Source organism: Lepeophtheirus salmonis, chromosome 13 (assembly GCF_016086655.4).
Source record: "Lepeophtheirus salmonis chromosome 13, UVic_Lsal_1.4, whole genome shotgun sequence".
Taxonomy (NCBI): Eukaryota; Metazoa; Arthropoda; class Copepoda; order Siphonostomatoida; family Caligidae; genus Lepeophtheirus; species Lepeophtheirus salmonis.
This window is the reverse complement of record NC_052143.2, coordinates 45,954,250-45,980,301: the sequence shown is the minus strand read 5'-3', so window position 1 is coordinate 45,980,301 and position 26,052 is coordinate 45,954,250. Positions and strand designations below refer to the sequence as shown.

At 31.9% G+C, this 26,052-nt stretch overlaps 2 long non-coding RNA genes across 2 annotated transcripts in view; both read right to left on the bottom strand.

Annotated features, from left to right (window-relative positions):
• The window catches only part of LOC121128030 (uncharacterized), a 168,773-nt gene extending 142,743 nt beyond the window's left edge, over positions 1-26,030 (bottom strand). Inside the window, exons 1-2 of the long non-coding RNA XR_005868010.2 lie at positions 25,830-26,030; positions 25,547-25,760 (exon numbers count right to left, since the gene is read on the bottom strand). This is a non-coding gene — a long non-coding RNA (uncharacterized lncRNA). The remainder of the gene's footprint in view (positions 1-25,546; positions 25,761-25,829) is intronic.
• Positions 1,695-2,584, bottom strand: LOC121127989 (uncharacterized). Its single transcript, XR_005867991.2, has 2 exons — positions 2,051-2,584; positions 1,695-1,997 (listed from the first exon to the last, which is right to left on the bottom strand). It is a non-coding gene; the product is annotated as an uncharacterized lncRNA (long non-coding RNA).
• Positions 26,031-26,052: the final 22 nt, after the last annotated feature.

Genomic DNA, 26,052 nt, shown 5'->3' with positions numbered 1-26,052 from the left:
AAAAAAATATTGTTCCAGCTGCAATAATCCTTTATTTTTAAGGAAAAAGTTGTTCAACATTTTATTTGCTACAAAATTTGTAATTGTGTGACATTTCGAAGCATCAATGGCGAGGATAATGCATTCCAACTTTAGCATAAAAAATGTGAATCAGATCACAAGTACCAGGACTCATTGATGAAGAGTGCTCAATATTTGTACTATGAAATTTATTATTTCGAAAAATGATTAAATTTTAAGGGGGAAAAAAAAATCCAAATTTTTTTGTTAACAAGCAGCACCTGCAAAATCATTCTATGTGTTTTTCGACAAAAAAACTTTTTTGAGTATTCTTGGTAACCCTGTTTTAGTCCTAAAAATGCATACTATACTTTTATTAACTTGAATATTTGTAATTATTTTTTCTTCCTTTTTTGTCATAAATAATGCACATTCATCATCTTATGTTGTAATATAAGGTCTCAATATAAGGGAATAAATATGTAAAAATACTTTTCAAATATCTTTTTATTTTCTATATTTAGTTATTCATAACTAAATTTTTTTATGTTATTCCACCGCTATTGACTTCATTAGTCTTTTTTTGATGTTTTTAAGTAAGGGTTTTTCATTAAAAGCCCTTCAACTTTTAATATAAATAAAACACGAAAGGTTCAAGATTTTTCCAAATTTATTTTTTCAGTACCAATTTACCAATTGTAAACCAATTTTTCTAGCGTGCCCTAAACGGGAACGTTTACAGAAATTAAATCACTGAGCCTAATTTTCTACTACTTTTTTCAATAAATAGACCGATATTGTAGCAATTTTGGGTTCGATATTTTTTCTGAGCTCTTTTAACGTCGCCGGCTTATAAAAAGTTTTACGACTAAAAAAGACGCTTGCGTAACAGATAAATTCTCATCTGATTTATTAACTTTACAAATATTAAGGGCCTGATAGTTTATAGACATATTTCGTCTTGTTATGTTTCGATCATAACTAATGAATTCAACTCAAGCACTTAGGTAGAGCAGACTTATCTCTTTATTCAACTTATTGTCATTCTATGCTTCATATTTACATGTTGATATTCATATTTTGATATGACATCAGGTACATTAGGGGATTTTTGTTCAAATTGGTGAGATCGGATGAGATACTCAAGAATATTAGTTATAATTTAGTACCTTCTACGGATTAATGTGCCTTTAATTGGCCCCAAAATTACTTTTTAAATATAATTTATTATATTCATAGCCTCAGTTATTTATTAAAACGGTCCTGTCATAACTTATAATAGAGAAACAATAATAGCTGATAAAACATTTTTTAGATGAGATTTGGAAAAACTTTTAGAGTTCATTTTTTTCGAAAGACGCTGAATTTTACCAGATGACCATTTTTAGATCCCCCCCACTGACCCCCTGAAATTATTAAAAAAGAAGAAGGATCTCTTTATTACATAAACTAACAAGAAAGAAAAAATCCCTTCGAGCTAACTCAAGCATATTTACTGACATACAAATTTAAACTATATTCTTTAGTCAACTTTTCGAATTGAATCTTGAAAATCTGGGATAGAGTCCCAACGATTACATGATATACAGGGTTTTTCTCGATCTTTTTGTTTATCTTTTATTGGAATTGTTGAAAGACTACTTTGAATATCAGTATTTTCGAGTGAAAAATGTTTTATTATTGTATGCTAAAAGTAATAATGTATCATAAATATATTTTTACTCATTAAATATGAGGGTTTTAATATATGAAACAAGAAAAATATTTTTAAAACAAGTTTATTGGTAAATATTTATATTTTCACTGGAAAAGTACTATCTAAAGAACTTGAGGCTGTTTTGAAGTTGTAAAAATACTTTGGAAATATTTCATAGCCTACAGTTATGGATTTCCCGGCATTCCATATAACCGGACTAAACCCGCTGTGAAGCCCGTATTATGATATAAATTATGAAACCAAAAAATATTGTACAAATTGTGATCCCAGCTATAATAACCTATTGTATTAAATAATAATTAGTTTAGTTGTTAATTAACTGAATATACTTACAAAACATAACTTCATACTGCAAATGCTCGTATTTGATTCTGATGGCATTTTGTCTCTTCACTTTAAATTTATGAGAAGAAGTTTGAAAATGTTCAGTATATATCACTTATTTATTTGTATACATTTATACATAGTTAATAGTTGGTGTCATAGCATTACTGTCTATCAAAATAATTAATATATTGCTATTGAGAGTTGCTTTTGAAAATGTGAGGAAAGCAAATTTACCCAATGCTTCTTTATAAGCGTTTTTAATATTTTTTTTTTGCCAAGTAATAGACAATATCCTAGGTGTATAAAGAATTTTTGGACTGAGTATTCGTTTTAAAAAGACATACTTATTATCATAGAGTGCAAAGTTCTGAACTCAAGGATGGTATTGTATTCGTCCTTATTTATGACCCAGGATCACAGTCCCATCTAGTCCAGTCCACTCCCATCCAGTTCAATTTGTCCCACTTGTCAATCCTAAAAGAAGGTAAAATCCATTCTTCGTGACATCATTGATGACGTTTTTTATTATTATTCCACTAGCTATACAATATAGTAAATTATATAAGCAGTAAAAAATATAATAGGTTCGTATTATAATGCATTAAAATATAAAACAAGATTCTGAAAAGGGTACTAGGAAAACTGACCCGGGGAAAATTGACCTTGGTAGATTGCCAGTTAGGAAAATTGCCGGTAGAAAATTGCCCATATTTTGTTCAAACTTCCAGAAGAACACATTATAAATTCACTTAATATGTTGTGTTTATGACAAATGCCTAAATATATTTGTTTGTACCATCCCCCAAGGGAGTTGCATCAAGTATAAGTAATACTATTCCAATACGATTTCTTTGCAATTTTTTAAATTCAATCCAATCTTGTAAGAAATGGATCAAGAGGATTGGTAAGGAAGGGGGAATAAATAACTTAGGGTCTCTTAAAATATGGTTGAATACCCTCCCCCCCCTGGATTGGGCCGGGGGTAGAGTGGAAATGCTAAAAACCATCTCCAATTCATTCAAGGAACCCCCTTAATACCAAAAAAAAGAGTTCCAAAACCTTGGATTGCGTGGGGTACTCTCTGCATCCTTAAAAACCACCGTCAATTCATCCAACACATCCAAAGAACCCCTCTAATAGCAAAAAATGAGTTTAAGCTGAACTATGTCCCCTGGAACACTAGCCAATCCGTGGGTGGAAAGTATTCAAGCATATTTTAAGAGTCCCTAAGATATTTATTCTCCCTCCCTCCTCCTCCACTATTTCAATTGTATTACTTACACTTGAAGGTACTCCCTTGGGGATGGAACACACAAATATGTTTAGAGTTTTGCCATAAATAATACATATTAAGCAAATTTATAATGTGCTTTTATTCTTCAAACAGTTTGAACAAAATACGGGCAATTTTCCTAACCGACAAATATCCCCAGGGCAATTCATTGCAGTTCTGAAAACATATCTCATATATCATATTTGGCTTAATAAACCATTGCCCTTTTTTAGGATTAATTCCGAGGACCGACAGTTAAGAACCGACCCCAAGAACTGAAAGTCCGAAGACCGGACTGGAACGAACATATAAGGACTGACACACTAATACTCAAGGAACTATTCTTTAAAAACATGCTAAAACTATTAAAATAGTTACATAAGTGCAACATTATATTTCTACAAAAAACAAAACAAAATATACATTTTTTAACTTTTTTATTAAAAATTAAAACTATGACGAGCATTTAGGTATAGAGTAGCCATTCATTCGATATAATCATCGTTGGCATCAATAACGGCCTCAATACGGCCTCTGAACCGGTCGCAGGCTCTTCTGACCATCTCATTGTCCATGTTGCCGAATACCTCCTTGATGGAGTCCATCAGGCTGGCTTTGGTGCTATGGGGATGTCTGTTGGTATGTCTCTCGACATACCAACAGACAAAATAGTCCAGAGGATTAAGGTCAGGAGAGTTAGGAGGACCCAAATCCTTGGTTACGACGTCATAACAGTTCTCGGTTAACCACTGCATGGAGATTTTGGATACATGGCAGGGTGCTGAGTCCTGTTGCCACACCCAGGGCCTGTGTCCGGCCACCCCTTGGATCCAGGGCAGAACCACCTTATCCATAACATCCAGTAGACCTCTGTATTGACCTTTAGACCCGTTTCAAACATGTGGGGAGGCATAACATGACCTTCACTGCTGACCACTCCGAACACCATGACCATTGCAGGGAACTTGGTCTTCATTACCTTCCTCACATGGCTGGTGCAGGTGGCTATCCACCTATTTTTCTGCTTGTTGACCTTCTGATCTTGACAGAAATTCTTTTCATCAGAGAAAAACCACAGCATCCCGGGATGCTTTGAGTGCTTGAGCTTGTTGAGCAGTTTTGTTGACTTCATCAGCCTGTTGTCCTTTGCCTTCTGGGTCAAGATCTGGCCCACCTGCATCTTGTAGCTCCTGCACCTTAAATCCTCAGATACACAGTCCCTTATTGTTTTCTCATGGCAGCCCAGATCCCTCGACATGGCCTTCGTGGACCTGGTAGGGTCATCCTTAACCATCTTCTTCACCTTGTCGACAAAGTCGGTGTCCCTGACCTTCCTATCGGCACCCTTCTCCTTGAGTGCCCTCTTTATTGTGGCATCAACATCCCAGGTGTCTTCTAGCTTCTTACGGATACGCTGAACAGTCCGTAAATTCACTCCTAAGGTTGAAGCAATCGTTGAATTGGAGATTTTACCTCCATTATTAACCAATGCCATGACTACGGCGGACCTCGAAAGCTCCTCGTTCCACTCATATGATGACGGCATGATGCTAACTGAACTATTCATCGTCAGCTGACGAGAATAGCTTTCCTATTTGGTAATGTCTTCTTCAAGTTATCAAAGTTTAAAGTAGGCGAAACTTTGATCCCCGTTCCCTGTACTTCGTTCAAACCAATTTTAAGACCTAAGACCGGACTGGAACGAACATATAAGGACTGACATAATACTACTCAAAGAACTATTCTTTAAAAATATGCTAAAACTATTTAAATAGTTACATAAGTGCAACATTATACTTCGTTCAACCCAATTTTAAATAATTATCTAACCAATGCTTTATTACTTATTTGTAGAAATCCTCTTAATTTATTTTTATAACAGGGTTTTATTTAACCTTGCAACTATGTTTTAAAATATAAAATGGCATAGGAACTATTATTAAATTCCTTATATGACTTTGCTAACATATTTCTATCATTTTTTCAATGCATGTCAATCAGTAAAACTGTTTTGGATTGTAAATGATGAAAGAAGTTTATGTGGTCGTGATTTTGTTCTTAAATAAACATAACAATATATTTTTCCTTCTTGCTTCTTTGATTTCGATTGACTGTTGATTAATCAATACAGATATTATCATTCGGAAACAAATTTGTAATGGATTCGTATTTTATGAATAACATGAAAATATATTGTAAGTAGAAATAATGAAATATTTTTAAATATGGTTTCTCAAATAGTGAAGTGGACTTCTCAAGGATGTCACGATATTATATTTCTCAACTAAATACATTAAATGGTGAACGTTAGATTTATAATTTAATTACAATAAAATTAGTCAAATAAAAATTACCTTTCTCTTACGCATGGATTGATATGCTAAATATAGTATTTAAACGTATAACAAATTGGTTTTGAATTGTTTTTTCTGGATTCTATAAAAATCACCTTTTTCCGCAATTTAGTCATGGTACTACAAGTTTTGTGTCCCCAATCTGTAAATCTTTTCAGAATCTAAAAATGTTATTACTATGTCTTATGTTTTTTTAAAGAGGAGGCATAAAAGTCTGCTATATTGTTGTCGATAAAAAAAAACAACAACATAGGTATCGGAACTTCTGTAGTCTTTTAAAAGAACAAAGTAGAAGCCTAATACAAAAGAAATCCAATATTTTTCATTGGATGACTTTAGTAATGTGTATCTGGCATTGTATATGTGCGATTGGTATAACTTAGAAGTTATTAGAAAGATAATATATCGTACAAAGGAATTTTTTTTGACAAATTTTGTGATTGTTTGACTCAGGTTTGTTTGAGCAGTCGTCAAAGATTAAGTCGAAAATACTCCCTACCTTAATTTTTTTCTTGATAAAGGCAAAAAAGTAAGCCAGGCAGCTGAAAATATGAATAGTGCTTATGGTCCTGACATTGTAACAGCCAATCACGTGCAATTTGGGTTTCGTCGATTCCGTATTGGTATTTTTGATGTCCAAGATTCACCCCGTCTGGAACACCAATTGTCCAAAATGTGTAAATAAAATCCTGAAATTCGTTGAGTCCAACCGTCATGTAAGAATTGTTTTGATAGCGAATGAGATAAGCATTCATGCAAAAAAAAAAAAAAATAACAAAGCCCAGTAAACAACTGATATTTTTTCACCATTGCTTATACTAGGTAAGTTTCTTACCTATTCCGGCAGCGTATTTTTAGAAAGAGAGGGGTAGGGGTGTAGTACCCTAAAACAAATTAAATATAATATTCACATGAAAGAAGATCATTTTTGGGTCACAATTGGCTATTTTCAGATGTCTTGTACCATGCCAATTTTAAAATTGAATATATAAATATTGTATTTAAACATATTACTGCATAGTTTATAGTCTACCGAAAAAAAAAAATATAGACCTAATTTACTTCAATATCATTTGTGTCTGAGAAGCGTTTAAATTATATATTGTTATAAGTGATGATACACTTCTGTCTACAGAAAGGAGTCAAAATGACCCACTGTTATAACTTTCATGGTGATTACTAAACTGTAGCAAATTTATAATTGGATCTTTTATTTTTCTATTTAGACTAAATTTGGTAGAGGTTGTGAAAATTTGAAATTTTCACGCGTTAAAATCTGTGTTATTTAAACAAAATTGTGCTTTTTTCAATATTCTTTCTATGCTGCTATTTGAATGCAAGAGTTTTTTTAATGTCTTCAAATAAATTTTAAATGATAAACTTAAACAGAATAAATTTTGGGTTCATTGGAAAAGTTTTTACAAACGTCATACTTTTTCTTTCCATCTTGAAATTGGAGACAGTGACAGCATATAGTTGAAATTCAATTATTGCAACCTTTTAATAATAAGGAAATAACTTGACTAAGTGTATCCAAACAACGCTTCACAAAACGAAGGAGATTTTATTGGAGTAGGAGGAAAGGGATCTTACTCAATCGATCATAATTGTTTCATATAAGTTTCCACGTAGGGTTGGACAATCATTGGAGTTTTTCCTGTATATATATTTTTATGTATGCTTATAGTAATTTTCTGTTTCAGGAGTTAAGGGATTTAATTTCATTGAAGTTCCTCTCCATGATACATATTTAGGTTCATCATGTAATTATACTTCCTAGTAGGCGCCCCGGAAGCAGTTTTGGATGGGGGCAAAGACCTAAGGAGGCTCACGTTAGGTTTTGGTGTAGGCTCAAACCCAAACGCACTCACCTCAAAATAAGCTCAAGTTGCACGACATGCATTCGCATACAAGGGCACATAAACACGAGCGTGTACAGAGTTTATATGAAATAAAAAACTGAAATCGTGTCAGGGTATTGATGTTTGTTACATTGAATATGCACCCAATAGAAGTGTTGTTGGGAATCGTATAATATATCATTATCCCTACTGTATCAAAATATCAACAATATAGTTTTATAATATAATCATCATAATTAAAATTGCTTTCTAAAACATCACCTTCTGAAACGACTGAAAAAAAACAAGACAACTTTTTAAACTTTCGATCTACACTAGAGTACTGAAGAACATTAAAACTTTCTTCATAAGAGCAAATGTGCTTCTTCGTTTTGTGTCAACGCGTGAAATAAACTCAGATCTTCACTGTCAATTAAGTCTACCCTCTCCTTGTGCATATTGAGAATTAATAGTGAGTTCAACCTAGACTGTGGCATTGCCCCTCTCAGATAGAATTTGAGGGGTCTGAGTGCATTGAAAGAGTGTTCTGCCGTCGGTGCACAATATAGAGTCTGCAAATTTTAACAACCTCCAGAATCATGCTCGTCATGTTAGTTTCTGAGATCGAGTCAATGATGTGATTCACTGTTATTTTTTTAGCGTGGAGTATGTCTTCCGGTGTTATCCCTAATATTCTGAAGAATCCGTAGCTGTGCTTCAACCCGAGATTCATTCAGATCGATTCCAAAAAGGTAGACTACACGCTCGAATGACTTGGATGGGACCTCACCATTTGACCATACAGATAGTAAAATATCTTCTACTGCAGTCAGTATGACTATTGGCTTTGAAGAGATTCGATCAAAAAGACCCAAAATCACGTTGTCTAATGCATCAAACCAAACTGACTTATACATATTGTTGGGGGTCTCAAAAACGCGAGGTTTACCTTTCTGAAAGCGCCGTGGGAGCCTAGTATCTCTTGGTTGTTTTGGTTGTTCTTGGCTATATTTCTTTGTGTAGTCCAATGATTTTTGCCAAACTTCATCAAAAAATGAATCCCTAAGCATGATCTGCAGTTGTCCAAGAACTACTTGGATAAGTGTAACTCTTTGCCCTGTTGATACATCTGGTGACTGAAGGAATTCGCTGAGCCGGTTAAAAATGTCAAAAAAGGTAATACGCATGAAAAGACAAATGGGGAATTCAAAGATGGTAGAAATTTCTAAGAATCAACTTGTTCTATATTGTGTGTCTCTGTCTATAACGATGTATTGTGACCAAGACTTTCTTCACAACCGAGAGCTGCTCTTTTATGTTGCTCAGACCTTCTGTTTCACTAGGAAACGTGTGGGGCAGAGAGGCCTGATATGAGTCTACACACAGCCAAGAGGTTCTGCCACAGGCTTAACTATGGAAACTCTCTTTGAGTAATCTCTAAAGAAGTGTATATTTTCGTCACTGTTGTGAGAAGTTTCTAAGCTTGGGAACATGTTTGATCATGTCTTGCACAACAAGATCGGCTGAATGCATGTAACAGTGTGTTGTTGTGATTCTTGATTCTTCTTCCTGGTGTCTAGTTGCAACACCAGTGTGCTTACCTTGAAATGGTGCGTCTCCGTCAAAAAATGCTGCACGACAAAGGCTCAGTGGAAGATTTTACCTCGTCAAGGCATCCTTTATTGTCTTGAAAATAGATTCCCTATCGCAATGGTCAAGGGAGTATAGTCCTAGGAAGTTTTCCTCAAGTACCAAGTTATCCGATGTGGTCAGCTGATGCAATACTATTATATACATTGTGTTTAAAAACTTATTCCTTTATTTGATTTGATGTCTATACTTCTTCATTTCGAACCATCTATCCTTGCTTTTGACTCCTGTACAGTGAACTTGAAATAAGGACATGAACTTAGTGTTCTAATCACGGTGTCGCCTGATAGCTTGGCGTTTCTTTACCCAGTAGTTTGTTTGTAGTTACTGGGTATTTTGTTTACTTCTTCTTGGACATGGGTGTTCAGTCTTCTTGCAACATTCTCGCCCTACCAGAGTTTGCTCATCTTGTAACTCAACAATCGATGGCCTTCAATATTTTAAAGCTTCAAGAAGTTATTGGTAGCATTTTGCCAGCTTCTGAAAACATTTTTGCTGAAGCTTTTTTTATATTTGGTACTGCACGGAGTATTAAGAAGTTTAGCTTGTCGACAAGTATAGCAGAATGCAGCACCATTTCCATTATTAGTCTCTCAGCCCCATTCTAGTCATGGGAAGGCATTATAACATTCTTTTCGAAATTGGCGCCAATATTGATTTTTAGCACATGTTGGTTGATTATATAATGAAATAATTCAACTCATAATAGTAATTTATTTTGTTCCATGTATTTATGGTTAAATCAACACCTTTAATTATGCATGTTTTGTATTATTTAATATTTGTTTGAACGAAATAAAATAAATTGAATCGTCGTAGAACATGATTGTGTGGACAAAACACAGCATTGTGACTTATAATGGTCTCTACTGATAGGCCTTAAAATCTTTTCAAATAAATCATTCCAACATTTCGAATGTTATATACTATGACATTTTAGCCTTAGTCCCCTGCAATCTATATATCCGTCGTATAAAAACAGAGATAATTTGCGTGTGTATTAAAGTTAATGTATATATTAGATTTAAAAAGTCTTAATTTATAATTTTTTTTTTTTTTAATGAGAGGGCTTTTTGGGGGCCAAAAATTCATTAAGACTTACTCCTTTTTGCATTGGGAGGGCGGTTCCCTCTCCCCGCCTATGGTTCATAGAAGATACAAGAAAAAGTCGTAGTGCTAGTACTTTAATTAATGAGATTTGGTCTCTTCCGACCTCATCTCTCAGTCCACAGATCGGCTCCAAGTCCCCCCAAAAAAAAAAAAAAAAAAATGCTTCATAGCAGAGAAACTCAAAATTTCTTCAACAATGAGACCTTTTATTTGTTTTCATGATCATCTAAAGTGATAATTGTCCGAATATCTCTTCTACTCCAATAATATATTATTCTCTTTATAAAGTTATTTCCTTATTATTAAAAGCTTAAGATGCTTAAATTTCAAGCCAGTACGAAAATATTTTTATTGTAATAATACTAACGTATAAATATACACAGCACGATTTCATGCACGAACGAATAATGAGTTTTATACTCTTTCTATGTCTGATTGTATCATTTTAAAAAAGGGGATTTGTGTAAATAAAAAACTAAGTTTACCGATAAAAAAACAACAACACTTTAGTTACTTGTCTATCTTCTTTTATGTTCATTATTTAATAGTTTGTTGTGCAGTTAGCATCTCCCTCTAAAAAAAGAGCACTCGCCTTTCTTTGGTGTAAATTGATTTAAAAATGTATAATATAATAAAAATATACAGTTTAAATTTAAATACAATACTTTTCCTAAACTAATGCTACTTTAAATGTAGAAGGTTCTCCTCTTTATAACAGTAATTCATTTTCTCCCACCCAAATCATTTAATAAGTAGGTGCACCAATCATGTGGAATTTTGGTTTCGCCCATCCCTTTCCGGTAATTTTGATGTCAAAGATGCACCACCCTCTGGAAGGACAAATGTCAAAAATCTAGATAAAATTATTTTATTCGTCGAGTCCAACCGTCGATTAAGAACTGTTTTGATTGCCAAGGAGATAAAATTTTATGGAAAAAATAAAAATCCATTAAAAGTTATGGACTTATTTTAACTACATCATTAAAAAGGGGGAAGAGAATACTCAATTCAAAGGCTCCTAAGTTTCCAAAAGTACCCGACTTAATAAAGAAAATACACAAAAAAATTAAAATTATTCGGCTTGATAATTCTTTCAGCTAAACACGCATTAAAAAAATTAGATTTTAAATTTTTATATATTCTACTTTGTTGCCTTGAAACTTCGCTTAACATTCAACCGAAATGTCTTCACGACACTCTCTTTGCTTAAGTGTGAATGTATCTAGCTTTCTCATGTTTAAATTTTCAGACTGGGATTTATTCACTTTACTTATTTGAACATCCATCAGAAAACCATTAAACATAAATTACTTACATGCCGCTAGGTTTGTTAATTTATTCTTGTAGTTATAGAACCTAGAGGAATGTACAAGGTCTGAGCTTTTGTTTTTGTATTTATGTGGGTGTTCCTACAAACATTTCAATGCTTAACGCTAGCATATAGCTGGCTATAGTAAGTCGAGCCTTTAAAAGTTAGTTTATTCATATATACCTACTTGCTAGTATAAAATTGCTAATCAAAAATACTTTCATATAGCTGTAAAAAAAGCTGCGGAAACATGCTACTTAATAGCTGACATTGCGTTCCTATCTAATTGATTATAGGTCACTATTTGCCAACAAAAATTTGCTGAGATAAGCTTATTTAACATCAACAAGCTTAACTCTTTTTCTCATAATGTTTCCCAAGAGCAACACTTCAGAAAATAGTATCTATTATTAAAAAAAGGATGACTTGCAATAATTTTTTGGTTAATATTTGTTTAAAGTTAAATATTCATGCATTTTAGCATCGGAAATAGCGGAGTTTACCTGTTTCACGATTGTTTCAATAACCTTTGTATAATCTTGTCTAGGAAATTGTAAGTCAATTATTTATTGGTAGAATAATAATAAAAACTGTGTTTTACGAAATGAAATTCTTGGTAGCATTCTTAATTAATAATAAATTCATTTGGAACTTAAATTTTATTTATCATTAGTGTTATATATACATTTTACAATTGGGTTAATTTATTTTAATTGGTTAACTCAAAACATTGCAAAAAAGTAATAAAACATTTTATATTTCACTTATTTTTAATTCATGAAAGAAAGGGTTAAGGTAAAATGTGGGAAATTGAAAGAACGGATCTTGATTCATGTCAACATTAATCAAATGTTGACTTGTTATTGATATAAAATTAAAGCCTTGATAATTTCAAATCTAAATTATTTTTTCTACATAATATATACCAAATAATGCTAATTGTAAGCACTTTTTTGGAGTTCGGAACCTGAGCATTGTTTTTTTCTTTTTCAAAGCTATTATCATTATTATTTAATACTTGAACAGTAAACTTTCTTTCCTATAACATTCAACTCAAACAATATCATGGTTTTTATTGGAAGAAGAGATTATGTGATACTCCAAGATTACATAAGATATATAATTTTTTAAAGAGAAGAACGAATTTATTTCTTAAACTCTTGTGGGATGCATCATAATATGGACACGCTTTCACATGGCTTATATATATATATATGTATCTATGCAATCTGTTATTGTTATTGTGAGATACTTCTTACCGTGTTTAGAACGGAAATAGATGTGGGATACACGCGTACTTTGGTAGAAGTCTCTCGTATTTATTCCGTGATTATTCTAAGAATATATCCGTGATGGGATCGGATAAAACATGGCGCAGTTGACTGTCATAATCGAACTCTGAAGATTTCAATAAAAAGAAGAAAAGTCCTAGTGAATGTGAGACTTGAGGTACGGAAGAACTCCTAGGTGAAGATAGACTCGTCTCCTTATTCCAAAGATGGCCAAAATAGATCAAACATCTCCATTAATCGATCTTCGTAGATCTAGAGGTGAGCAAATAATACTGATTGACGCACAATTAAAGAAGATCGAAAAACTCATAGAGAAGGACGGGCCAAATACTTTTAAAATTAAAAGGACATTGGAAATAATAAGAAAAGCTTCCAAAAAATTTAAGATAAAACAATGGAATTGTGTGTGCTTCTTGAGGAATCTTCTCCAGAATATAAACTTGAAGTCACTAATTCAATTGACATAGCAGAGAGATTAATTAATATTGAAGCTCAAATAGATGAATATTTATAAAGTAACTAACCTAGAAAAACGAGCGATCCCACTAGACACAATTCTCTTAAAATTCACATACAACCACCAAATCAAATTGGAGGTGGAATCAGGTAATCTGACTTCCTAAATTGGTTAGAGACTAGGAATAATTAGATACGTTTGACCCACATGTATAAAAAAAAGGGAAGAACAAAATTCTATAATTTAGACTTGTTGTTCACCAGAACTCATTACAAAAATTAGACTTATTGTGGATATTCCAGGAAATACAAGCAAATCCCTCGAAGAAGCCTTGGAAGACATATCCACATACCTAAAAGAAAAGAGACAAATTGCAGCAACACGTTATAAATTATTCAGAAGGAAACAAGGCCCCTTTGAAAAATTTAACTAATTTTATTGTGGGTTAAAAGTTCTAGGTGAAGAAGCTGAAATTTACGAAATGAAACCAGAGGATTGTCTCGCATTGTTAATAGTATCTGGAACAAACGATGATGAAACACGACAGAAGCATTTAGAGAAAACTCCTCAATTAAATTTGAAAGACACCCTTACCCTATGTAGAACGGTTGAGCCAGCGAAGAAAAATCAGAACAGCTTGAACGACTTAGTCTTGCGTGGAGTAAATGCATATATGAAATCCGTTGACAGGAATGAGTTCCTAAGAAGGAGTATCCGTCGAGGAAGATCGTTGGAGAGAAGTGCGAGTAAAATTTGTGGGGAATGTGATAAAACTAAGATGCCGTGTCCAACGAGGAATAGTGAATGCCTGAGCTGTAAAAGAAAGGGACATGTTAGAGCACCTTCGACTGATCTACTTAACCTTTTCTCGTTTGGGCGGAACGTTAATTAATTAATAATAAGTGGACTGTAATATTTTCTATCAGAAAACTATATTCTATTGTTATACACGGGAGTCTCAATACACACTGATAAAAACTCGCTAATGCAATAGGAGTTAAGAGAATACCTTTCAATGTTCCTCCAATCACAATCCAGTGTTGTCTTACATATATATATATATATATACAAACAAACCCTACCCTACAAAACACTCACTCGTTTATGAGTGAACAGGACATATTGCGAGAATGTGTAGACCAGCGAAGCAGAACTCCGTCAGGGTAATAAATTCTATTCAGAAATTAAAAACTAATAAAATACCAATTGAGATAATGGATACTTATGGAAATCATAAAGAGGATGTATCTATTGCTGGATCTAAAGTATTTTTAAAAAATCAAATTTGATCGCAAAGGGTCTACTTTTGATCCAAAGATTGTTGGAGTGAAAGGATCTTCATTACATATTCTTGGTGTTGACCAACTTATCATAAAACTTGGAAGTCGCAGCTATAGGGGGACAGTGTATGTTGTAGAGAATATGTCCATCTTGGCGTACCCCATCCTGATTTCTCAAAACAACTAAAAAAGAATGGATTGATCAACCATTAGGCATCAAGAGTGTGAGAGCAATTATGTACAGTAAAGTTAAAGACGTGGAAAATCAGTTATTAAAGGAATTTTGAAGTGTATTATTATGTGAACATGAATTTCCTACGAATGAAAATAGAACTATTTGCAAATACGAAGCCATTTGCACTGCATAAAGCAAGACAAATACCTTTTTGCTATCGTAGACGGGCGGGTGAAAAACATGCTAGATGATATGGTCAAAAAGGATATAATCGTGAAAGTAGAAGATGAAATAAAAGAGTGATGTCACCCCATAGTTATTGTACCTAAACAGAATGGTAAATTAGGATTAACAGTTGACTTAACCAAGTTAAACTCACAGGTTAAGAGATTAATTCATCCGTTGAAAACTCCAAAAGGACGCTGTTTCTGAAATCAATCCTCTAAGTCTTAGTTTTTCACAAAATTTGACGTAGTGTATGGTTATTGGCAGATGTCTCTAGAAGAGAAAAGCCAGAGATTAACAACTTTTATTACTCCATACGGAAGATATTACTTAAAGAGAGCTCCTATCGGATTTATTTCTACAGGAGACGCGTATAATAGTCGGTGTGACATAGCATTAGAATGTATCCCAAATGTGCATAGAGTAGTCGAGGATATCCTCGTTGACGACGAAGATCTTGAGAATCATATTAAGAGACTAAGAAGAGTCCTAAACAGATGCAAGGAATTTGGAATCACATTAAGTCTAGAGAAATTTCAATTCGCAAAAGAAAAAATTGATTTTATCGGTTACAAAATCAATAAGAATGGAATTGCCGTCAACGAAGATAAATTGAATGCTATTCGTGAATTTCCCACTCCTACAAACAGAACATAATTAATATCATTTATGGGTATGGTTAATCAATTAATATATTTTACCTCAAAATTGAGCAAAGTGTCCGAACCATTGAGAGACTTGTTGAAGACAAAGAATGAATTCAAATGGGAGTTATTTCACTCACATGCGATGGACAATATTAAAGATATTTTACTTAACCCACCAATCCTAGCACTGTTTGATCCGTTGAGAAAAACATGTTTACAGATAGACGCTCAAGAATCAAAGGTCTTGGATTCAATTTAATACAACGGCATGGAGAAAGATGGAAACTAATTAAATGTGGTTCGAGATTTATCACTATAATAGAGTCAAGATATGCGATGATTGAGTTAAAATCCCTTGCCATCAAGTGGGCCATTAAAAAATTGTCATGTTTACCTTAGTGGACTACCACACTTCAAAGTAATAACCGATCATCATTCTCTCTCCACTATATTCAATAACTATTCTTTAAACCAAATCGAAAACGCCAACGTACAGAAGATTAGAATGTGCATTAAACATAACCAGTCTAAAGTATGATGGAAGAAAGGAATTATATCATTGCAGATGCTTTATCACGAGCTCCTGTAGATGATCCTGGAAGAGAAGAAGAAGAATTATAAATTGGAATGAAAGACACGATTAGATTAGCAATAATTAGAATAGCTGCAATACAGAATAAAATCCGAAATATTGTTTCGTCGATTCAATCATTGAAGAGATACAAAATATAAAGCAAAAGCAGATGAAGACTATCGAGCACGCGTATAATTCGTGGTATGTGGTCCGTAAGAAAAAGGAAGAGTAGAAAATCACTACGTAAGATTATTTAAGAACATGATCGAAGACAGAGCTGTTGAGGACGGTTTAGTATTGAAGGAACACGAATTGTTGTCCCTAAAGTGTGTCAAAAAGACATTCTTGCTAAACTACATTTGTCGTATCAACGAATAACGAAAACTAAAAGAAGAGCGAGAAAGTCAATATTCTGGCCTGGAATGAACAATGAAATTGACATGGTTATTGAAAACTGTGAAACTTTTCAAAGAAAAGCACCTTCACAATGCCAAGAGAGTTTAAAACCTGATGACATACTACCACCTATATTTGAATCTATGTCTACAGATTTGTTTATGTTAAACAGAAAATCTTACCTGGTATGTGTGGAAGCATTATCAGAATACACTGTCATTGAAGAATGTAAAAAAAGACCCAAATACAGATAAAATTATTGAGACATTTTCAAAATGGTTTACTAATTTTGAATATCTGAGATGAGATCAAGGTGCAGTCTTTTCATTCCATATGTTCCAAGAATCTTTACAAAAAAAATTGCATCGGTTGATTTCCATCAAGTCCTTATAATCCTCAAAGTAAGGGAATGGCCGAGGCAGTCGTAAAACATATGAAGAGCCCCCTTAATAAATATGGAGCAAAAACAATCGATTCAGAAGAGTTTAGAGATGAGCTATAAGAGTATAGTAATACGCAAGTGCGGATACTCTCCCAATCAAGTATATCTGGACAGAACCGATTTCATCTGGAGTTATAATTGAAACTCATTGTTGAATTGAGGATTGACATTGGAAAAATTATTGTCTATGTGTTGGTTTATTTTCCTCTCCCATTGTCACAGATGCTTGATGCTAATCTAATAAAACTGCATGATTGCTAAATATTCTTCAAATTGTCAAAGTTACCATTTTGATTTTCGTTTTCTTTTTTTTTTAATACGCCCAAAATTCTAATGATTTCATCACTTCATATAGTCATTTATCAATTGGAAAAACTTTGACCAAGAAGATTATCTCAATTTGACTAGATTGGAAAAAACTGAAACTGGGGACTTATAATTGAATAAAACCCTGTTGTAATGACAATTTATAAACCTGCCGCAATGACATTTTAAATACAAATTCCAATCGATACAACCAAGTTATTGTACAAAAATTACAAGTGTAAAAGAGATAAATGGTGCAACAACAAAAAACTATGTCTGAAACTTTAGACTTATACAAGCACGAGGGACCGTTTGGGAGTACCACAAAGGTTGGCCCTTTTTGAATGATAGGCAAACTTCAATGGGACATAACTCCGCTCAGACTCCACTGATTTGAAAAATGTTTGCTTTAAAATACTCGGAAGGACAAGTGCTTAAGTTCAAATTATCTCAAAAATAATATCTAAGCTATTAATTTTCAATATGTCCTCATTTTACTATTTACTATTTTTTTTAATAAAGAAAAATATTAATCTTTGATGGTAGTTCCAAAGTTTGTATATTTAATTCTGCAGTCAAGTTAGGGTTTTATTTTAGTAGATCTCTTGAATATATGCAGTTTTGAATAAAAAAGGTTTGCATTATCTGGCCTTGCTTTATATTTCTCTCTATGTTGCTCTTTTCCAATGAATAGATACTTAATGAAAATGTTTCAGAGTAGTTTCAAAACATTATAAAACTGTGTACTATCATTTGAAACAGTTGGTATGACTGACATATTATTCTATTTCAACTTTTACGTGTCAATATTGGCATTTATATAAATTTATAATTAAAAACGATCGTAACCATTATACTTAATATAGAAAAATTTAATCTTCCATAAACAACGCCAGAGTTTGTTCCAATCATTCTATCTAGACCAACTACACTAATTTATAGATCACAAAATATAAATTTTTTTAGTTGACTAGAGTATTAAATATCAATATGGAGTTGGCATTATAAAAAGTTTTCTTGTGGCATCATCATTTATTAAGTTAACCATTTTGGAATTTTGTCCATTTTTTTCATAGCTACATACATAAATCAATTTTTTATCCTCCGATATGACATCACTTGTAATTTTTCTTTGTGACATGAACGAAAGGCTATGTTTCGTTTTCTTAGTTTTTTTAAAGTAATAAACCAGTTTTAATTCCCCTTATTCGTTGTTGGTTAGTCGTTTGTGAGTCTTGGCCCTTGATGACATCATTAAGAACATTAAAATGATATAAACAATTTCATCAGAACAAATTTACAGCCTTTTATAGATTTTTGGATTTTACTTTTAATTGAGGCTAAATATGGTTGCGTCAAAAACTATATTGAATCAAAAAAGTCTCAATTTATTATTTACATAATGTATGTATATGTTGTGTACAATTGTACAAGTTGCAATCTCATCTTCTTACATTATTTATCCTGGAAACACTTTTTTAAGAATTTATTATACAAAATTAACTTTTTTGAGAAGATACTGTTCTTTAAATTATATTATATGGTTATTTTCTAAAATTGCTGGTCATAAATGAAAAACTACACAAAGTCTGACAGTAACCCCAAGTTGATACAATTCTGTTCTCACAACGTGAAAGGGAGGACGCAGGAGCGTATGGTGACGCCATGCTTAGTAAAATTACAAGATTTTTTTGAAATACAAATAGTTTAGATGGAGGTACTTTGCCAACATTAATCCTTTTGTACATAAGTGCTATAAGTACAGATCTGCGTATCACCTATTTTTTTGTGTGCCCATTGAAGTCGATAAATATAACCGTCTTCCAATCGTAATGAATTCATAACCCCTTCCATTGAACTACCAATAACTTCACTCTAATTTTATTACTTTGTTTATGCTGTTTATTCATCTTGTGATGTCTGCAAATGATCTCTTCAGCCCAATAAAAGCCTCTCTGTCCAACTTGGACATTAACAATGATCTTGCTTTGACAAATTGTCTATAAACTACAAATTACTTGGTTAGACATTTCATAGAAAGTAATCAATGTGCAAAGTAGTGAAAGTTGTTCACACAAAATCAGATGTATAATTTTTCAATCTGCATATAAAACCATATTTTACCCACCATCAAACTTAATAATTATACCCAAAATCTAGAAAAAAATATGTAGTAATCTTTAGAAAAAATAGTCAAAAAGCAGCCCATTATAAACAATAAGAAAATGAACACCGTTCATATTTTTTACCGTTCCTCCTTCATTTTTTTTTCGTTCGTCGGTCATTCGTCAAAAAAATGAACGTACAGCGTGAACACCGTTCGTTCTCAAACTTTACTTTATTAAAATAGAAGATAACACGTCAAGTGTTATCTTCTGTATTTCTTAAACACACTCACGCATAGATACTCAATACTTAGGTGTTCTCTTCTCAAGCATAAAAATAACGGACTGACAAAAAGGGGAAAAAAAAACATTGTTCAAAATGCCAACAAAAACAAAAATTGCCCGCTAAGCGATCCTTAATATTTACAATCCTAAATATATGTACTCCTCTTTTCTTTTTTAATATGACGTGATGTCTCATGATATTTTTCCAATCTTTAAATATTTATCAATGTAATTTTCCTACGTCAAAAGTACAAGTTATTGTTTTTTCATACTGTATATTCCTGAAAATTGTTCACATTCCATGTATATACAATTTTAATGCGTAGATGAGTAGCTAATTTCTTCCCCTTATATTTTTGTTGTTGTTGATTTTTTTGTCTGGCTGCTCTTTCCTTTAAGTCCTTTAACGTCTACTTAAGCCTAATTGATGCAATTCCATCATACCAATAAGGGAAAGAAAAACAAAATCTTTAAAATATTGATTTTTGAGGACGTGTTCTTTTCCTTAAATGAAGTCTTATTTCTCCACAAAACAAAAAACTATGATCATTACTTACACTTTCAAATGAAACCTTAAAAACTTTTATATTGTCAAGAATTATTAGTAATATTCCTTAAATAGAAGTATTTCCGATCCGGAATATATTTTAGTTTACTAGCGTTAGTATTAAGCATTGCCCGAAGTCATTAGGCGTCGACTATTAGACTCATTTTGTTTTTATAAGAAGATAACCCCCCAACAAATCATTGGTGTGACTCTACGTTTTTCATAAGCAGACTCACACTTAACTATATAATCAAAAATTATACGCTATGTCCTAATGAATAGCAAAATAATTATATCAGTGTGATAATTTATTTAATATGATTTGATGAGCCAGGGAGGGAGTACTTTAGTTCGTTGCTAAAACTCATTTAAAGTCAAATTCATTTTCATCAATTTTAGATAAAATTCTTCCCTTCATTTTCTTATTTAATATGAGTCGAACTAGCGCCTTGCACAATTTAATTTATTTTTACAAACCAGCGTTTCACATTTTATATTATACGTACAGTTGACAATCTTCTCAGTGCAACTTTGTACACAAGCTCAATGTTACATGCAAAACACCTGCCAGATTTTACTTATATGATTATATTACTATTTATTCGATCAAAGCAAGTTTTTGATTGAACATTCAAATATATATTTATACGTTCTGATAAATTTTGCTTTATTTATATTGAATGTTGCGACTTCTATAAAAATAATTTATGGAAGTACATTAAAAAAGTTTATTCTCGTATCATACAGTTTTTATAGAAATTATTATATAACTTATGAGTGAGTTCTTTCTTGAATAGAAACATAATTAAAGGAATGAGTATTGAGTGAAAATCGTGTCAGTTTCATACAAATTATATTGCAAAAAGAATCTACAACAGTTACAGCAGAACAGTACAATGCAATGTATCTAAGAAAATTATATAAAGGAAGGCTTTAAATGATAGATAAAAATATTTACATCATTTTTATATGTTATAAATCATATTCAATCATACAATAACCATCATTATATATATATATATATATGTATGATATACAATATGTTATTGAAAGAGGATACATTATTTTTCCCAGATCTACTATCATGTACCGAGGTTATTAGGATAAATGCATTATCGTCTTATTTTTTTATTCATAATTAGCAAAAATACCTGTCATTGCCTAGATTTATTAAGCGATGACGAACAGATAAACTTTGCTTGATTAAAATAGAAGATAACATTCCAAGTGTTACTGACTGTTTTTCATAAACACACTCAAAGGAAGATACTAAATCTGTAGGTGTTCTCTTCTCAAGAATGAAAATAACAGATTGACAAAAAAAAATATTGTTCAAATTGCCAACAACAACAACAAAAATTGCCCCTTAAGCAATCATATTTACTACAATCCTAAATATATGTACCCCTCTTTTCTTTTTAATACGACCTGATGTCTCATGAGTGATAACCTTGGGAGTACTTTAATCTTTAGATAACTTCTCCAGAGATCATTAATGTTAATCTCCAATTTTCTAGAGCTCACACACACTTAGTTACTCAATACTTAAATGTTTTCTCCTCCAGAAGGAAATAATAATAAAAGCAACTTAGTACTTTAGTTCCTAGAGTGCTATCTGGTTTAGCTGTAACGCTCGCTCGTTGTTAAAAATCATACTTTTTTACAAAATTAATATCTAAGTATAAAATGTGAGTTGATCTATACGCCTGCAAGATCCTGGTAAAGAGTTTTTTAGGACTGAGAGAGATTTTCTCTTCCTCAGCTGATCGACATCCGAACATTCAATTCTTTGAACATTTATGTCCCATTTATTTATTTAAATTCCTCTTCCTGAGAGTTGTCACATCCGACTAATTCGTCTTTATTGTTTATCTTCCTCTTCCCTTGTCACAGCTGATTGTAATGAAACAAACATGATAACAGCTAAGCTGCTTTTCTCCACAACATTTTCCTAATTGTTAGTGTTACCCTGATTAATTTTATACATGTTATTTTTTCTTTCTTTTTTAATTTTAGTAGGATCAAGTATCTACGCAGTAATAAGATACACTTAAAAATGATTCCACGTTATACATAGACAGAGATATACAGATAAACTTTGCCTTTATTTTTTATTATATATAATGAAAAAACAGAACCAAACCCCTTTAATCATTGTTGAAATCGAAGAAATCTTGCAGATGTGTAGATTTTACTAGAATGAATATTATGAGTTTTATTATTTTAATAAGATATATTTTTTTATTATATCCCTTTTGTGAATAATATATAAAACTCTCCAAATAAATTGAATTAGTTTGTGTTATCAATATTCTGTCGATATTAAAATAAATTATTTCGTTTCTACCCCTTTTAATTCTAGTTCTGCTATAGTCTGACTTTTTATTTCATAAACAAATAAAAAATTTCATTTACATGCGAAAAATCCTCTTTGAGTAATACTGATAGACTCGAACGGTCAGGTAAGCTTATATAACTAGATAAACAGACTCGTTGGGTCATTGCTGGCTGTACTATTGTTATACATTTGCCTTAAAACAGGCCATATGTTAGTAGATGGGGGTACAAAATTCTCGAAAATTGAAAGTATAATTCCGAAAATTTGGATTTTATTGTCACATTTTGAAAAAAATAAATAAAATTTATTTTAGTCCATTTTTTTTTTTTGTCTTTCCTTAAAAAAAAAATAATAATGTGCAAATTATCAAAAAGTACCCCTATAATGACTCACGTTAAAATGAACATGGTAAATTGTTGTTCTCAATATAAGGTCAGTCGAGAAATCTATTTGGGCGAGTGTTTTTTCATTAGTTGCTTCAGTTGAATATAGAAATGTGAAGGGTTTAATGAGTTTTAGTTTTAAGCTGTAATTCAAGCTATATTATTCTTTCAAATTATATTCCTAATTGTAGTATAGTATTTTTGAGTAAGCTTGCAAAGGTAAATAAACATTAGACTATAAATAAGAGTTATATGAACGATTTTGTTTGCGTACTTTTAAAAGGACACTTGTCCATATATAGTGTAGGCACTCCAGTATTCTGAAAATTATATTCACATTTTTAATGTGTTGTTCTTTTTACTCTTGAAGGAATGAAAACTTTGAGGTTTTTCAGTTCATCCCAAAATAACACTCTTAAAAAATTATCCCTTTTAAATTTCCATTAATAATTACATTTAAAGTTTATTTCAGTATCTCTTTATTGCAAAACAAATAAAAAAATAGCTGTCAGCACTATAAAAGTAAAAAAAAAAAGAAATCAAATAAAGGAAATTAAGAGTATCCTAAAACTAGAACTGATATAAAAAATATTAAATCCGTCATAGTGTTTCAGTGTAATAATAGTGATATTTATTGCAATTGTCAAGAGTTTTATATTAATTTTCCCGCCTGTTATATCATTAAGTGTTAAAGAGCTTAGATAATCATAGATTTCATATATAATCATATATTCATTGAATCGAGGAGATCAAATTTTAATACGTATCAATCGGGATTGCACCTCTCAACCTTTCCCTTAAAAAAAAAAAAAGATTCAAATTATGCAGGAAATTGTATGTAAGTTAGCTATTACTAATTTTTATGGGTATTGAGTATACTGCTATTACTGTTTCATTTTATCAGCTGAGTGTTATTGAGAATATTAAGCAATACTCAATAACTGATAGAAAGGACCATATAGACAACTAAGGGATTTCGATAGACATTTGGACATAGTAAGGAAATATCTGATTCAAAGCGTGAGTCTTCCACAATGAATAAGTCAGGGATATAAAAGGTTATTATAATGTCAACGTCGACAGAAGAAAAGAAGATGATTTGTTAACCTTTAATTAAACCAATAAGGTCAGTCAGAGTTGAATATTTTTTTCATTTCTTGGGATTGCAAAAAATTATAGAAGTACAGTTCGTTAATGCAAGGGAAAAAATGTAGTATATCTCTTGAAAATCCCCCTTTTATCTGCTGAAATCTATGAGTCATTCATTGGTGCATCTAGTCACCTCTATGTATTTATTTTTCTCTATCGAAATGACTAAAGGGAGTATAAGCACCAGTTCTTTAAGGGGAGAATAAAAGGCAGAACGCTTGAAGTGGTACACAAAAGTGTATTTGAAGGATATGGAAGTATAATTGAACAAATGGTATTTTCAAAATCATAAAAAAGACTGAGCTCAAATTTTTAATCAAACTAGGTGTACCAACTGTTATTTATATTTTCTTTAAAAAAACTCAACGGTAACTTCACACGTCTTGCGTCTCTGCCTATTACATTATTATTTCCAACTTTTGAACTATTCTTTATTTAATAATAAGGAGTTTCACAACTTTTTAGATATAATTCGAGTTTATCAAATTCGGGTTTAAAAAATTGCCAATGGGTATTAATCAACTGATCAACAACAAATGGAAAAAATTCAGAGTCATTTTAAATATATGAAGATTTTTGTTAAGAAAAGAAGGAATAACAGATAAAAAAACAAGTATTTTGGTGGCCATTGTTTGATTAAGGCGATATATTACTCGTATGTTAGATATATAGACTCAGGTAGTGAAACTAATACCTTTTTTTATTGCCTTATAGTTATACAGAAACTATCTATCAGATACAAAAGAAATGTAAAATTATCTCCAAATGTATCTATTAAATAAAGTAAAGGTTCAAAATATTTGAATAAAGTCCCAAAAAATATGAATACCTCATTTAAATTTTTTGACAATGTGAACCATATTAGATTAGAATATGTATATCTAGTGAGGAAAATCGTGTGTATTTTGGAGATGTTAAAAAAGGAAACCTGAAAGTTAACCTGGAGACCCTGACAAAAATAATGTTTTTGAGGAGAGTCATTTAGCTTTTATAACGTTTTATTAGATCAGCTACAACGACAGCTGTGACGAGTGGGAGAATGAAATAAACAAAGGCATTGACAAGAATTACTTCAATGTTGTTCCTTTATCTGAGTCTAACAAGGACTTACAATTATAACTTAGCAAAAATCCTCCTTCTTTTATGAGCACACACAAACTTCAATCAGGTTTTGAATATAATTGAATGTAATAAAATGGAAGTTCAATACTGAGGAGTTCAATAACAATGACAATAGCTAAGGAAAAGAAAATGCAGTCTTCAGATGACAAAGTCTCCCATCAAAAGAAATGACACTCACAGACAACTTGTAGATATTGTAAAAGGATACTTGAATACATTTTACTCCTTAGAAATAACATAACACAAGGATATTAAAAATACTTAATATATCAATTGAAGGTATATCGAGTCATAAAATAACAAACTAGAAACTTTTATATTATATATGTATAAGAAAAAGTGAAAAACAGCATTTAAAGAGAGCATTATCCAAGGATCAATTTAAATCAGACTCGAATATTTCATTATGAGGAGAAAAACCGCTATTGCAATGAGTATAATTCCACCTCCAAAGATCTATAAAGAAAAACAAAAGCGATGATAAATCATTATGATTTGAAAAAAAAAAATTAAGATAATCATTACCAAGTATTTCGTCATGTAGTCTGAATGTCGATCCATGTCTTCTATCTGATTTATGTGTTTGAGAGAGAGTGTTTGGTCAAACTCAATGTCGCAATGTTCATGTTGCTTGGATTCAAGTTCACCTTGTATATTGTACATGTAGCATGTAGAAACGAGAGTTTTTTATGATGAGTGAGTGTGTATCAAGTCCATGACGTATCCATGAATTTCCGCTTAGATAATA